This window comes from Melanerpes formicivorus, unplaced genomic scaffold (assembly GCF_026170545.1).
Source record: "Melanerpes formicivorus ecotype bairdi unplaced genomic scaffold, bMelFor1.0.p_v2 SCAF_69, whole genome shotgun sequence".
Lineage (NCBI taxonomy): Eukaryota > Metazoa > Chordata > Aves > Piciformes > Picidae > Melanerpes > Melanerpes formicivorus.
The window spans coordinates 67,241-83,631 of NW_027142421.1; positions in this window are offsets into that span (position 1 = coordinate 67,241).

Genomic DNA, 16,391 nt, shown 5'->3' on the forward strand with positions numbered 1-16,391 from the left:
AAAGAAACTGATGTTTCATTAAAAAGAAAATAAAGTTTAAAAAAAAAAAAGCTTAGTTTGCACTCTTTCCCTCTGATTAGCATGTGATCAAGTGGTAGGAAAAGTCCACAACTGCATAGGAACACAGAAAGGATGAAGCAGAAAAAGCTTTGTACTCTGCTGAAGGCTAATGTCATGAAGTTCAACGAGGCCAAATGGGTGAGGACCATCCCAAACGCAATTAAAGACTGGTTGATGGGTGAAATGAGAGCAGCCTTGTGGAGGACTTTGGGGTGCTTTTTGACAAGTTGAACATGACTTTACAACTGTTGTAAGCCCCCACTTCAGAGGGCTATTGGGTGACAAATGCACACACAAACCCATTACTGCTCCACAACAGAGTTCCAGAAATGCAGAGTAGAGAATATCAGCAGTCCTTTATTACAACATTGCAGAATCTGCAGCATCAGTCTCAGAGTGTCCTTAACAGCAGAAGTCCCATAAGCCCTTAACAGAAGTAGTAGTCCCTAATAGAATCCCTAACAGAATCCCAGAGTCAGAATTCCTGAGTATATGTAACAGAATCCCTAACCCCCCACCTTAAAGTCCCTAACCGAATCCCCAGCTGAATCCCTAACCCCTCAGTTGCTCTATTGCCCAAAGTAGCTGTTTAAATACTCTTTCTTATCTTGCACACTTACTTATTTAACCAATAGAATCCAGTCTTATTTACAAACTAAAAATATTCTCCTATATATTCTCCTATAAAGACAGTTCCAAAGGTCCAGCTCGTGCTTGTTCTCTGTGCACATGGGATGCTGTTGTTTTGTTCTTTGCAGTGTGTAATTGGTCAGCTAGGGAATATTTCACAGTCCTGTGCATTCTGCATGTATCGTAGAAGCCCTTGTCTGCAGAACAGCAGCTGCCACAGACAACATGTGCTTGCAGCCCAGAAAGCAAATCACGTCCTGTGTGGCCAGCAGGTCAAGGGAACTGACTCCCCTACTCTACTCTGCTTCCTTGAGACCCCTCCTGGAGTACTGTGTTCAGCTAACTACAGATTGAGACTTGTGCACCTACGTACAAAATTGTTACCCAACTGACAGTGAGAGTGCTCATCCTCTCCCATCATGACATGGGTGTCCCCCTACATCACACTAGGAACCCCAAAAGCCTCAACATTCCAGCTGCTGTTGGATCTGCTTCAAACACTTTTTGGGTAGGCTCTTGTGTTTTGTACCTTCCAGCTTCAAAGTTTAGTCTATACGTTTTCCATTAATTAGCAGATTTCAAAGGAACTAGGCAGTTTTGTCTGGTGACAATCAATATACAAGAATATAGCTGCAGGAAACAAACTACAGGTAATATTGGCTGCAAAATGACCTTTAGTCATTTTTGGCCTCTGTGTCCTAGCTACTTGTTGCCCCTGCTTTGACCTAATGACACTGCTGCCAGCATACATCAGTCCTTAGCATGAACCTCCTGTTAGCCAAAATCTGAGCAGAATTTGAGCGAACAGTCACACTCCAGCCAAATAATTTGCAATTCTTATTTATGGAACAAATCCAACTACTAGGGCAAATCACTGGGCCCAACAACTTACGTGCCTGTGTCTTGGATTCCTTTTCACAACACATATCATAGTTTCATAGTTTCATAGTTTCATTCAGGGTTAGAAGGGACCACAAGGATCATCTAGTTCCAATCCCCCTGCCATGGGCAGGGACACCCCACACTAGATCAGCCTGGCCAGAGCCTCATCCAGCCTGCTCTTAAACACCCCCAGGGACGGGGCCTCGACCACCTCCCTGGACAACCCATTCCAGGGTTTCACCACTCTCATGGTGAAGAATTTCTTCCTCACCTCCAGCCTGAATCTCCCCACCTCCAGCTTCATTCCATTCCCCCTAGTCCTATCACTACCTGAGATCCTGAGAAGTCCTTCCCCAGCCTTCCTGTAGCTCCCCTTCAGATACTGGAAGGCCACAATTAGGTCACCTCGGAGCCTTCTCTTCTGCAGACTGAACAGCCCCAACTCCTTCAGTCTGTCCTCGTAGGAGAGGTGCTCCAGCCCTCTGATCATCCTTGTGGCCCTTCTCTGGACACGTTCCAGCACCTCCACATCCCTCTTGTAATAGGGGCTCCAGAACTGGACACAGTACTCCAGGTGGGGTCTCACCAGGGCTGAGTAGAGGGGGAGAATCCCCTCCCTCGACCTGCTGGCCACACTTCTCCTGATGCAGCCCAGGATCTGATTGGCTTTGCGGGCTGCAAGTGCACACTGAGAGCTCATGTTGAGCTTTTTGTCCACCAGCACCCCCAAGTCTCTCTCCTCAGGGCTACTTTCCAGCCAGTCACTGCCCAGCCTGTATTTGTGCCTGGGATTGCCTCGACCCAGATGCAGGACCCTGCACTTGCTCTTATTGAACTTCATGAGGTTGGCTTGTGCCCACCTCTCCAGCCTGTCCAGGTCCCTCTGGATGGCCTCCCTTCCCTCCAGCGTGTCTGCTGCACCACACAGCTTGGTGTCATCAGCAAACTTGCTGAGGGTGCACTCAATGCCACTGTCCATGTCCCCCACAAAGATGTTGAATAAGACAGGTCCCAGGACTGACCCCTGAGGGACTCCGCTTGTCACTGGCCTCCACTGGGACATGAACCCATTGACAGCCACTCTTTGGGTGTGGCCACAACATCACAGTTTTTTCTTTCCCTCAGGTCACATTTTAAATTAGATATTTTAAATAAAATTATCAATTATTTCAGAATCTGGATTCGCAGAGTATTTAATAATCCTCATGCCATATAAACTTATTAGAATCAAGTTGCTCACAAAATTAAACTGTTATAAAACTCTGGATTGAAAGATATGCTTACAAAGAGAAATGACAAACAACTTCAAGAGGTTGCTAGACAGCCTTATTTCTGAAACTTCTAAAGAACTTCATTACTGACATCAGTAAATTAAAGATTATTAGTCATAATTGCAAAAAGTGTAAGCTGTCATAGGGTAGAATAGTTCTAGGCATTGATTAAGATAGATAATATAATTTACTTTGTAGGCTACTTAGGAAAGAAACAAGAGCTTCTGATCTCTTTTAAGTTGTACTCAGCCTAACTTTTACTTTAGGGACACAAACAGATGATATAAGATTTTCCTTCAGCTGAATGAGCAAATGAAAATTAATTGAAGCCATGGACTGGCTTTCCTTCTTCCCCATATATCTTTATTGCAGATGTCAAGCAATTCATTACCCTGCATGTTCTACATCAGTTTAATACAAAATTTTGTCAAAGTGCCACAAACAATCTAGGCATAAGCACCACGCAGAGATAATCCTAGAGAAGTAATCATATTTGTTCCTGAATTGTAAAATCTGCAGGGTCTGGTGATATTTTTGGGGAGGGGCTTGTTTCTTTAGGGGAGGTGGGGGGGAGGTTGTATGGGGGTTTTTTGGTTTGTTTTAAAGAAAAGGATGCAAGTAATTCTTTCTTAACTATCAGTAAGAACTTCAAGGATGCATGAGTGAAGATGAAAATTGTGCACACGTGTGACCGTTTGAGGCTGTCCCCTTAAGAAAAGAGCATATGGTAGTCGGATGTTTGTAAATGAAAAGAAGGATCTAAACTAATTTCATTGGTAGATTGGGAGGAAGCACCTTCTGAACTGGGAGTGCAGCAGAGTTTCCTGGGAATTCCTGCACTTCTCTAGTCACCTTACTTTTCCCCCTTTGCAGCTTGCAGCTCCTGGGCTTTCAGCCAAGCCTGACCTTGAAACTGATAAATTGCAAGGCCTGTATTAACTGCTTTCCAATTAACACATAACTGCTTCTAACCCTTTTTTCCCTTTCTCTCTCTTTCTAACCCCCTCTCTGGGGAAAGGGGGAGAGAGGGGAGAGCAGAGGTGGGGAACCCCCTCAGCAGAGGGGGGGGAAACTCTCATTTCTGTGCTACTTTATTGTATATCTTTGTATATATTGTAAATATTGTAAATTCTGTAAATTCCCCTGCGTTTCCCTGCTTTGTAAATATACAGCACCCATTGCTTTGCTAATTCAGCTGTGTGGTTTTTTTTTTCCTTTCCCTTCAATTTTTCCTTCCCTTTACTCTACAGGGGGGAGGGGGGAGGCTTTTTGGCCTTACCCTCCCAACCTTACGACAACACGGAAAAGGGAACTGATCAGATCAGATATTTTGCAACTATAAAGAAAGCAAGCATATGAGGGATAAAAAATGCTTCCAGAATAGTCTACAGTGTATGCTACTTTGATATTTCACGACTTTACTTTTCATGCATAAATATTAGTAATATCGGGTTACTCAATGATATTTAATAAGGGAATTCCACCCGAAGAAGTTTAACTCAAGCTACTTAATTTCATGTTCAAACAATTAGAATGCAAGTTTTCATTTGTAGCATGTCACAGGTTTGTATGGTTTCTTGGCAAATTTAAAGATAACTATAGTATTTATGATAGCCTCATCTGCTGCAAGATATTTTTCTCGCTTTGTAGTCAATATTAGCAGTAGATTTACATTTCATTTTCTAGTACAGCGAGCTATATCTACCTTTCTGTGTGTGTGCTTGACCCTCTATTCATTTGGAAAAGTGTCCTTCAAAAAGCAACTTCAAAGTCTACAAAATGCCACTGGCATGGGAGCAAGATTTAACATGCTGTACCTTTGGGGATTGAATTCAAATGCACTTAAAATTTTACTTTTTCGAATGAATAAAAATAAACTGCAAGGGAAAACCAGCTAATGCCTTACAAAATATTATAATTCATTGAGAAAGATATTTCATCAAAACCTACAAGTGTGTTGCCTTCTGTAAATTGGTGAAGAAAGTAAAGGCATTTCTTAAAAGTATATATTCCTGAGGACTATTTTTTTTTAAGCTTAAAAATAAAGTAGTTCCGTAATACAGTAGTACCACCCCCAGAAAACTCCTCTTGTATTTGTAAGTCAGTAATCAACATACTTGACAATCTTTGATCAATATACTTTCAAAAATCCTTGAACTTGAATAGATATAATACTGATGCACTAGAAAGGGTCCATAATGGAAATATTTAAAAGAACTTCCTTTTCCCTTTTTCTGTAGTCCATTATGAGGAAATGGACCGCTGGAGTGTGACATCACAAGTGAAATGTTTTATCCTATTAAGCTCTGCAGTACTTAATAAGATGGTAACTGGGTCAGCTTTCAAATAAAGTTATGGTACTTCTTCAACCAAAATTCAATGAATATTAATACATGATGTTTTTTTTTCACTAATTTGGGGGGAAAAAAAAGACAAATTTATGTATGAGCTCCAGTAAGCAAAGTATCAGATTTGAACGTTTATTATGAGTGTAATGGTTTGCTCCAGAAATCATAGAATCATGGAATGGTCTGGGTTGGAAGAGATCTCCAAAGGCCATCTAGTCCAACCCTCTCTGCAGTAAGCAGGGGCATCCTCAATTAGTTCAGGTTGCCCAGAATCCTGTCAAGCCTGAATATTTCCAGGCATGGGGCCCCATCCCACAGCCTGGGCAGCCTGTTCCAGTGTTTCACTAACCTCAAGGTAAAGAACTTGCTCCTAACATCCAATCTAAATCTGCCCTTGTCTAGTTTGAAGCCATTGTCCCTTGTCCTATCATTACAGTGTGTAATGTTTCCTTTCACCTGATTGCCATGACTTTTCAAATATCATGGAGAGTGGCTTGGCAACCACATCAGCTAATTCCCTCAGGACTCTGGGGTGCCCTTCATCATACATGTCCTACACCATTCTGAGAAATGCTTGCGGCATGATAGAAGTAGGCATTGCCAGGATTTATGAAGCCCATGGGATGTTACAGGGTTTGTAACATTTGTTGTTCCAGGGGTAAATGGCTGAACTTTCTCTTCCCAGTTTTGATTGTTGCGTGGATAGCATGTGCAGATTTCTGTACAGATTTTGATCGGGTATTTTCTTCTTATTTTTTTCCCCTGTCTCTTTTGGTGTAACCTGATAGCCCTGCAATAGAGCAGTGAAGCATTTGTGTAGCTCAACTCCCACCTGTTATTCCCCATAAGAGAGAGAGAGGCATGCGTGCGAGGTGGTGAGCAGGCAGCTTAACACATTTACTGTGCATTAACCTGTTACAATGAGAGAGACATAATACTCTCCCTGACCTAGAAGGGCTCATGTCTTCTCTTAATGTTTGGTGAAACAGCTTCTGACTTTTCTGTTTCTATCTTGGTCTCTGTGCACAGGCTCATAATTATTTAATGCTCTTTTTGAAACCACCTCTGAGCAATTTGAATGCCCTCTATTGACATGAATAGCCAATTAAGTATCACTTCGCTATCTAATCCTTGAATGTGGAGACTGAATATTTTGCAGAGCTGTCAACTTCCTTCAACTATTTTTCTGTCTCCAGACAATTTGTGGCTTCCTAGAAAGTGTCTCTGCTAAATTTCACTTTGAATGACCTTACTCTTAGGTAATACTAGGCTTAACCTTCTGAGAGTCTGTGCAATAGGTGTCTTAGTCTCCTCCCCCAAAGATGTTCTGCTGTTTTTAAAAATGCTGACATTTTTCTTCCTCTTTTCTTTTCAGGTTTCTTCCTTCAGCACTTGAAAACCCCCTTTACCCAAAACTTGCAAAACTGCTCTGCTTTCCAGTGTGTAATAGTTTAAATCAGAACAAAGAGGGTCAAAACCAAACTAGTGGGTTTAACTTTCTATTTCTACTTTCCAACACAGAAGTGAGGGGAAAGTAACACACAAAAACTCAGGATTGAGACACACTAAAAAAAGTGAAATAAGAATAGAGTTTAACAAGCAAAAGCAGAAAAACAAAATGCATAATTACCTTAGCCTGTTTGCAGAAAAAACATGGTGCAAAGCAGCAGCAAGCAGAAGCAAGTGAGCCAAAAGCCCAAGCTAGAAAACTACTCCCCCTCATCCCTCTTTGTCCCCCTGCCATCCCAGTAGAAAGGACTAACACTCAGGAACCCAAAACCAGATGGAGCAACCAGAACAGGAAACGTCCCACATTACAGTCTGAACCTCAAGCCTCATAATATTTTGCTCCAGCCAGTACTTTCATTTTTGAAGCAGTCATGACTACAGCATGGTATGAATAACAGCATCAGATTCAACCCAGTCCATGACACAGTGATATTATAATGTGCAACACATCGTTTCCCATTTATGGCTCAGTTTGTGAGAGTGCAGCAGCTGTTGTGATTTCATCAGCATCTGCCATAAATCTCAAAATCCCAGATATAAACACCATCTGGCTGTGAAAGAGCAGTACCTAAGTATTTCAGTGATTGTAGATACATGCAAAAAGATCTATGGTTTAGAGAGCATTGGGACTTCTGAAGAAGAACTAAATAGCTTAAGTCCAAGGCAGTCTTTTGTTAGAAAAACCTAATTTTCTGTTTAATTTTAAACAAGAATGCTCTGGTTATCTTTTTATATGATGCATTAATACTTTACTGAAACAGGGAAAATACAGTAAGTTTAGCCAGTTCTCTGCTGAAAAGTCCATGTCAAGAGGGTGACTTGAATTCATTCAGAGAATTAATGCACAGATGTTCACAGTAACAATAGGCTTGAGAAGTCAGGCTGAAAGTTTTCCTGCTTTTGACATCATCATAGTATACTACAGGGGAGTAGCAGATGTTATGCAGATCCTTACCATGCTCTGTCTTCTCTTTAAATATACTTATCAATAAATAACTGCATGAGTAACTGAAATATTTCTAATGTAGATCAGCTGATAGATGTTCTCATTAACAAAAGCTGCAGGCTATGTTATTATCATCATCTTCTTTCTTCTTTCCAAAGTTACTAAGTGAGCTGGTTTGGTATGGGTGTGCATGTCTGGGAAAGAGGAGGGGTTTGCTCAGCAATTCCTTTTAGCAGTTCATGTTCCGGATGATTTTTCCCTCCTTTCTTTTCCTTTTCTTCTTTTAGACTGCGACAGTGCAGCAGAACTCTAATTAAATTACATGTAGGACAGCAGATACAGACAGAGATTGTTTAACAGACAACTGTGTTAAAAGACATTGTCCTTGAATACAATGGTGATAGATTCACTTTGTCTCATGGTGTTATTCAAATTGGAATACAAAGCTATAAGGCTAAATCTGGTTTCTTAAAGATGCTGAAGACAGATAGCTGAATGCTGATATCAAAATTCCTCATGAGTCTTTGCTCAAATTTCAGACAGCTGGATTTCTTGCTGTGGGGTTTCTCTGCCTTAAAAAAAATACAGAGGCTTTTGCCTTTCCCTTTGTATCTGCATTTTATGAGCATTTGTAAGAATGGATGCACTTTTAAGAATGCACATACTGCTATGCATGCGAAAAAACAATTATGTATTGTTGGCTATTCCAAATACCATTTGAGTCAACAAAGCCAGAAAACAAAACATTGTTCTTTTGTCCATAATATATTCCCAGTAATGATGACTGCATACTCTTAATGTGTTAAGATAGAATCATAAAATTATTAAAGTTGGAAAAGACTTCCAAGATCATTGAGGCCAACTATTAACCCAGTACTGCCAAGCCCACCATTAAACCGTGTCCCTAAGGACCATGTCTGCAGGTTTTTGAACACTTCCACGAATGATGATTGAACCACTTCCCTTGGCAGCCTGTTCCGATACTTAAGAACTCTTTCAGTGAATACATTTTTCTTAATATTCAATCTAAACCTTCACTGGCAGTTTCTTCTCGTCCTGTTGCTTGTTATTAGGGAGAAGAGACCAACTCCTCCCTCACTACAGTCTCCTTTCAGGTAGTTGTAGAAGGCAGTAATGCCTCCCCTGAGCCACCTTTTCCCTAGACTTAAGAATGCCAATTCCCTCATAACGTTTGTGCTCTAGACACCCACCAGCTTTTTTTAGGTGCATCTTTGAAACACCAAAGCTGCTGGTTTGTTAGAGAGTTTTTCCATTTGTAAGCTCATCAGTAGCGCTGAATTTTATGCCACCTTGGTGAATTTTCCATAGATTGATGCTACCTATTTGAAAGCATTTATTAAAAACTCTCTAATTGAAAAGAAAAGGTGTTCCAAATTTTCTTAAATCTATGTCCTTTCTAAATTATTTAAATCTACAATTATAAAAACCAATTGCTTCTCCTAGCTTTTGCTTCTCTATCTTTTATTCTTGTCAAGTCTTGTTAAATCATTTCAGTTGCTCAATCAATATTTTATACCTAAGTTTAACAGAAAGTCCTAATTCTGTGTTTTGGCAAAGTTCCAGCTTAGTATTCTTGAGGCAAGCAAGTACTGCTTATACTAAGGTTCTGTGGCACTGCTTTAAATTGGTGTGTCTTCAGCAGGTCAGTAGCCCTTGCATAATTTCCTGTCAAGTAACAATATAAAAAATTAATGCAAAAAGTAAATATTTTTCAAATACAAAACTTCAAGTTTAAAAAAAATATTCCTCACTCAGCAGTGATGTGTTTCCTTGGGAATGCTGCAGTATCTGTGGCTTTAGTACTTCTAATAAAACACTGGAAGCAGAACTGATGCTTGTGACCTATCTGGGCCCTCATGACCAGCTTTGCAATAGTATTCAGTGAAAAATGTTTAAGCCTATCAGCTCTATAAGCAACTAAAAATTTGTCTTGCAATTCATGATCAGGTCATAAATGTAACAGCATGAAGCATAAAAATGAAATCTTTTGGGTTTCAGATATGACATAAAAATAGCATCCTGATCACTGAAAAAGTAAATTCCTAGAGAACCAACCTCCTTTATGCACTCTACAACACTTTGCTGATACAGGCCATTGCCTACAGGAAGCAATGGACTGTCAGAAACTTTTGCATATGCTACAATCCAGCAACCACTCTTTTCTCCTTATGTTAAAGAAAATTATAATAATACAACTATACTTAGCAATTTTGCAGTAAATTAGGAACCCAGGCATACCAACCTTATATGATTAAAAACTCTTAACTTTGTCCTGGTTTCAACTGGAAAACCAGTTGGAATGTCCCATTCAATCAGCTGGTGAGTACGTCATACCATGCTAAAGTCATGCCTGAGATACAAACAAATACCACACTCTCTGGAGCAAAGAATCATGAGGCTTGTAGTTCAAACTGTAATATGAAATGCTTCCTGTTTCTGGGGGTTTCTTACAGCTTCAGACTTGGGGTGTTGGTCTCTTCTGCTTTGCTGGTTGTGAGTTTGAGGCAGGGGGAGTCATTTTATGGCTGGCTTGCTTATGCTGCTTCCATGCTGTATACGGTGTGTGTATATTATATTACTTCATTACATTTTCTTTATCTCAGCCCAAAGGGCTTTTTGTGTGTTTCACTCACCCTTGATCATGGCAGAGAGTCCTGTTAGAGCAGAATGTCTTAAATGAGGACAAACTTCAACATGACAGATTCCAGCAGTAGTGCATGTTAAAAGAAAAGGAAGTGTCGTGATTGAAATTAGCTCTAGATTTTGGCAATTTACTGATTAGAGCTCTCCAGCTCAGCATGGTTGAAAGTCACTGATTCAGATCACTGACTACAATTTGGATGAATAATCTGGTGTCAGAATCAGTCATCATTCTGCCCAAATCACTGCAAAGCTGGAGACCTGAGTACATGAAAAATTCTCAGATTTTGCATATGACGTATCTGTGTCCTTCTGCGCAATAACTCTTGAGCAAGTTGGGGTTTTTTTTCTTACTTTGGCACTTTTGATGGCACAGTGAGATAAATTGTATGGTATCTTGGGTTTGAGTAAATTTGTTCCTCTGATGGTTGAGCTGAGATTCCTTACTATTTGCTTTACTATTTGTTTGGTTTAGATTTTTGGTGGTGGTGGGTTTTAAATTAATCAAAGGAATCCTAGAGGCTACAACTTAAATATCCAGGGAACAGCTCATGACACCTGGTTTTCTCTCATGATCCCAACTATTAAATCGTGGGGATTCATTCAGAAAAGAACTAGAGCATTATAGATTTTGCAGAAGCTTTTAAATTGTAGATTTTTACAGTAGTTATGAGTGAGCTACTGCAAGCCTTGTGTAATATTTGGGATCAGAGTGGGATTTACGTGGGCAATTACATTGTTTAGGGGACACAGTCAATAACAAATCTTGTGAAATATGTCTTAAATCTTTTACTGGTGTTCCTTACTAATCTGAAGGGAATCCTGCTGTCCTTTTTGGAATAAGAGCCTTTATCTTGTCCTGGAACTGGCACTCGAAGGTTGCGTGTCATCTTGCTTTCTAGACAAACTGTGTACTCGTGTAATTCTGGGACTTGGACTGTTGAGGCTTTTTTAATAGTTTGAGTGTTGGGACATTTGATTATGATGGATGCCAAACAGAATACAAGCCAAACCCCAAACCATGTGTCAGGCACAGACCCCTGTTCTTGGGCAAGTCTGGGCACCTATGCAGAGAACTGGTGGTTATCAATTTCTGGACTTTTGTGTTGATTTTCGACAAATACTCATCTGGTGACTCACAACCAAAAGTAGCATGGATTGAATAAAAAAGGTGAGCTGCAGAGCACGAGGCTCTACTTTTCTTGTGTTTTCCCCACCACACACGTGGATTGTAAACAGTTTCAGAAGGATTTTCCACTAAAAAGAGACACCAGAGGAATTCCCACAATGGACAAGCAGCATTGTGAGCAAATTGATATATTCCTAAAAGTCTCCAGGAAATTCCTACCTTTTGTTAGTAGGGGTAGCATACTGCTTTTGGATTTATCTTTTTTCCAAACACTGTTCACAAACCTTTTGTAAGCATTCCTGTATTCTGAAGATATGTTCAACCAAACATACTGAATCTGTAGAATATTCTACAAATTTTGTATATAGTTATGTGGGAGGTGGAGCCATATTAATAAGTAATGTGTAGTTTTATTAATTCCCCACCTTATCCCTCTTTATTCATAACACTCATATGTTTCTGTTACTTCATAATTGCAACTGGTTTAGGAACATACATTTTCATTAATCCTTTCACCTTGCCTACGATAATTTTTAGTAATCTGACAAATGCTGGGGACAGGTAAGTCAATTGTGGCAGTCTGTCCTAGGTAAGTGTTTAAGTGTCTACTATGCACAGACTTGTCAACTTCCAGCAATTCTGTAGAGCAACTCACTACTGTGCTTCTGAAGCTTTGACATATATGAGAATGACATGTTTTTTCAAATGTGAGGAAGCTTTTGTCATTACTAAGAGTCCTGTTGGTTAACAGGAAGATAATATGAAAGGAGACCAAAACTTTGACACTTCAGAATCTTCAGGATTGTCATTGTCCAGGTGCAACATATACAGGATGATTCAAGGTCATTTTTCCTAGATAAAAGAAGGATCATGACTTTGAAATCTAGTGTTTATATCACTTTTGAGAAAGTGTTGACATCCAACTTGACTATTTAGTATTTCAACAGAGGGCTGTTTAATGTAAAATGATTGAAAATGTATTGGAGCAGAATGCAGCTCAGCTCCATCACAAGGTTAGGTAGTCAAAATCAGTTATGTCTATACAACCCTCTCAGTCTGTCAAATCTTATTGTTCTCTGAAAAGTCAAGTAACTTTGGGACACCTCATGGCCTCAAAGGGATGAGTTCAGACTATAGCCTGCATCTTGAATTCCTTTTTGGCATAGCACAAATCTTTTATGTGAGGAGTTATTAATACATGACAGCCTGAATTCTGGAGTCTAGCATACTTCACAGGAAATTTGGAGCTTGGCTGGCGAGACTGACTCCTTAAAGAGTGAATTAATGTCAACATGTAAGTGCACAAAGGCTGTGAGTGTCCCCAGAGTTATACAGAAAAATATCCCTTTTCCTACCATGAGAATATGAAACTTGCTGCTAATATCAGTAGTGTTTGGATCCTAGTTTAATCCTAGTGAAACCAGTAACAAATTTTCACTGGATTACATAACATAGGGTGGACACAAAGGGAGTGCAACTTTGTAGACATGTTGTATAGTTCATCTGTACTGGTGCTCAGCATTGCCCTATGACTGGTGTATATCCTGCTAAGTAGTCATTACTAGCTTATCAAAGTTCCAGTCAAAAGTTCCTAACATTACCCTTTTCATTCTTCTTTTTCCAAGTACTATTAGTATTTCATATCAGATCTTAAAACTAATCCAAGAAATGGCTGACATAACCCAGAAAGAAAAATACAGTATTTGAATTTTATAAGGGCTTGCTTTTCATGAATTAGGATAAGACTGATAAGAAAACAAACTGGTACACATGGTTAGCTTCTAACTGGATTGAGGGAAGGCTCTTTTTTTGTGGGTTGTTGGGGTTTTTTGAGAGCTGGTGTCAGTTTGCGCAGAGCATTTTGGCCTCCTGCAGCCAAAACGCTGTTTTGTCCTCGTGCCAGACCTCTGTGAAAAACACAGAGAACAGATAGTCACACTTCTCTTTTGAGTGCCAAGTTGGCAACCAACTCTTGTTTGGCTTGTGAGCATGTTTCTGACAGCATAGGAGAGCCAGCTCTGAGCCAAGATTGCACCTGTAGCGTGCAGAGAGCCAGCTGCTGTTAAGGAATTAACAAAGATGTACTTTGTCTAATTGGAAGGTTTTTTTTCTTTATTAAGCTCTCTCAGAAAAAAAATGCCTGCTTTAATATGTGGCATAGTTTATAAGGGGCTCAAAAATATTTGCTCAATTTGGCCTTGGCTGTTAAACCAATTCAAACACTTTGTGATTTATATGAAAATGAACAAAACCCAGGAAACTCACAGGAACGGGTTACCCAAATTTGGAGTTAGTGTGAGGAAAGACCTGGGCTAATAGACAGTTCTACTAGGCAGGCAGCTCATCTTAGGATCTTTGTGTTCTGCCACACTGCCTTTCCCTGGGAATTGTAATTTTCTAAAGCAATTGTCACATATGCCTCATTCTCTAGTAATGACAGCATACTGTAAATAAATAATTCACAAATTGTGAAGTTGCCAGTTCACTTTATAATTATCTTTAGTTGAAAGCAGAAAATAAACAAAACCTAATAATAGTTGTTCAGATGAAATAACCCCTAATCTTTCATAATAACAGTCCAAGTTTCTTCCCTATAGTTACAAAGCAACTTTTTGTAAGTAATTTCTTGGATTCTCTGAATGAAAATTTTTCATCAATATGGTCTTGGTTTATGACGTCTAGGACTGGGTCTAGACTCTGTGCAGACTTGATGACAGCAGACATGGTTAAGACTGATGTACCAGATGACTTTTCTGCATCTTCACCAACAAGATCTCTCAAGCCTTTATGCTTAAGAGGCTGAGTTCAGGGAGGAAAATTACTAGTAGCATGTGAGTATTGAGTCAGGAATTAACTGCAAGGGTTTGACTTGCATATTGTTGGAACCCAGCGGACTTCATGCAAGCTGCTGAGAAAGATTATCAAGCTCCTTCCAAATGCTACTCTATATAAATTTTGAGAGGCTGTAGAGATCAGGGGAGAAATAGGAGAAAAGTGAACCATACAATGCAGTAGGTTGGAAGGGACACTTAAAAGTCACCTAATCAAATTCTGTTGCAGTAAGCAGGGACATCCCCACCTAGATCAGGTTGCTCAGAGCCCCACCAACCCTGACTTTGAATGTCTCCAGGGATGGGGCCTAGCAGAAGTCCAGAGAGATGAAATCCATTGCCCTTTCCTTGTCTGTTGATGTAGTCACTCCACTGGAGAAAGCCACTAGACTAGTCAGGGCAGGACTTGCCCTTAATAAAACCATGATGGCTGTATACAATTACCCATGTCCAAAATTGGCAAAACAATCAAGCCCTGGAGCTAACATACTGGTTGTCTGCTTTCAGTGTCTGGGGCAAGTCCTCAGGGAGCCAATTTCTCGGACAGGGGAAGATAATTTGAAACAGACACCATGGATTTGTGGACAGGTAAATCATGCCTGACCAATGTGATTGCCTTCTGCAATCAAATGATGAAATTTGTGTGTCAGAGAAAATGGTGACTATCTTTTATTTGAACCTAGAAAGGGTTTTGGCATCATCACCATATTCTTGTATCTAAGTTAGGATGTTATAGGCAGATAAACAGAATGCGTACATGATCAGACTCAAAAGAGTTTACTTAGTATGCTGTAGTCTGACTGGAGTCTTGTGTCAAGCACTATACTAGATATGGCTGTCCTGGGACCAGTCCTGTTCAACATACTTTTCAGTGGATTAGAGGGAGGTGATAGATAGCACTCTTTTTTGAGATTGCAGATGATACCAGTAGAGGGGGAACACCAGGTAGTACTCTCAGGGGTAGTGCTGCCATCCAAAGGGCCCTACAGATGGGCTGGAAGAATGGGCCAGCAGGAACCTCATGAAGTTCAACAAGAACAAAGCCAGGTGTTGTCCCTGGGCAAGAAGCACCAGTGCAAGCCTTACAAAAGCTGTGTCTTTTCATTGCACAGTACTCCTCATGGGCGAAGCCTCTGTTTTCTGATATGACTAACATACCTCACACTGACATACCTCCAAATGATGAACTAAGAGAGAGGATAGGAGAACGACAGCTTCCCTAATATAATTTCAACCTGCAAAATCAAATCCAATCTCAAACATAGCAGCTTCTTCTCCACTGTTACAAAAATATGGCCTAATGGATACACATAAATAGGATGAAATGGAAAGTATTTTAAAAATCATAGTAAAGGATTTATTAAGCATAAGACACGGAAATAAACACTATCTTGTTGCACAAGCTTTAAAGATCTAGGAACTGCTCTTTTGGGTTTTTTTATTGTCTTTGTTTTAAAATCTTCTTCCCTCAGCCAGCAAAAAACTGTTGGCAATAATATGGTCATAGGAACTTTTTATTAATTATCTATAATAACTACTTTGAACTAAGTACTGAGAACCATAATTCCTCTGACATTCAAACATTGCTGCCCTGTTTGTTATCGAAAGTGTTAAAGAGTTTTGAATTAAAATAATTTTATGGCTTCGAATGTAGAAGTGCTATGAGAGACTGGATTTCAGACAGACACTCTCCTGAGTAAACATGACTGAACTATCTGTTTCGTTACCAGCTTTGTACACAGAGTTAGAATATGATGCAGAACAGTGAATTGTCATGGGGAGGAAAACCTCAGCTTAAGATATGAGTACAAAGGGTCAGTGGAAGCACATCAACGTTTCTCACATGTGTTAGAGAAGAAAACACCATTTTACCCTTTTTGTGAATCTAGAAACACAAAAGGGGGAAAAAGCCTGGAGAAGAGGAGGCTCAGGGGTGACCTCATTGCCCTCTACAACTACCTGAAAGGTGGTTGTAGCCAGGAAGGGGTTGGCCTCTTCTCCCAGGCAACCACCACCAGAACAAGGGGACACAGTTTCAAGCTGCGCCAGGGGAGGTTTAGACTCGAGGTGAGGAGGAAGTTCTTCACCGAGCGAGTCATTCGTCATTGGAACGGGTTGCCCAGG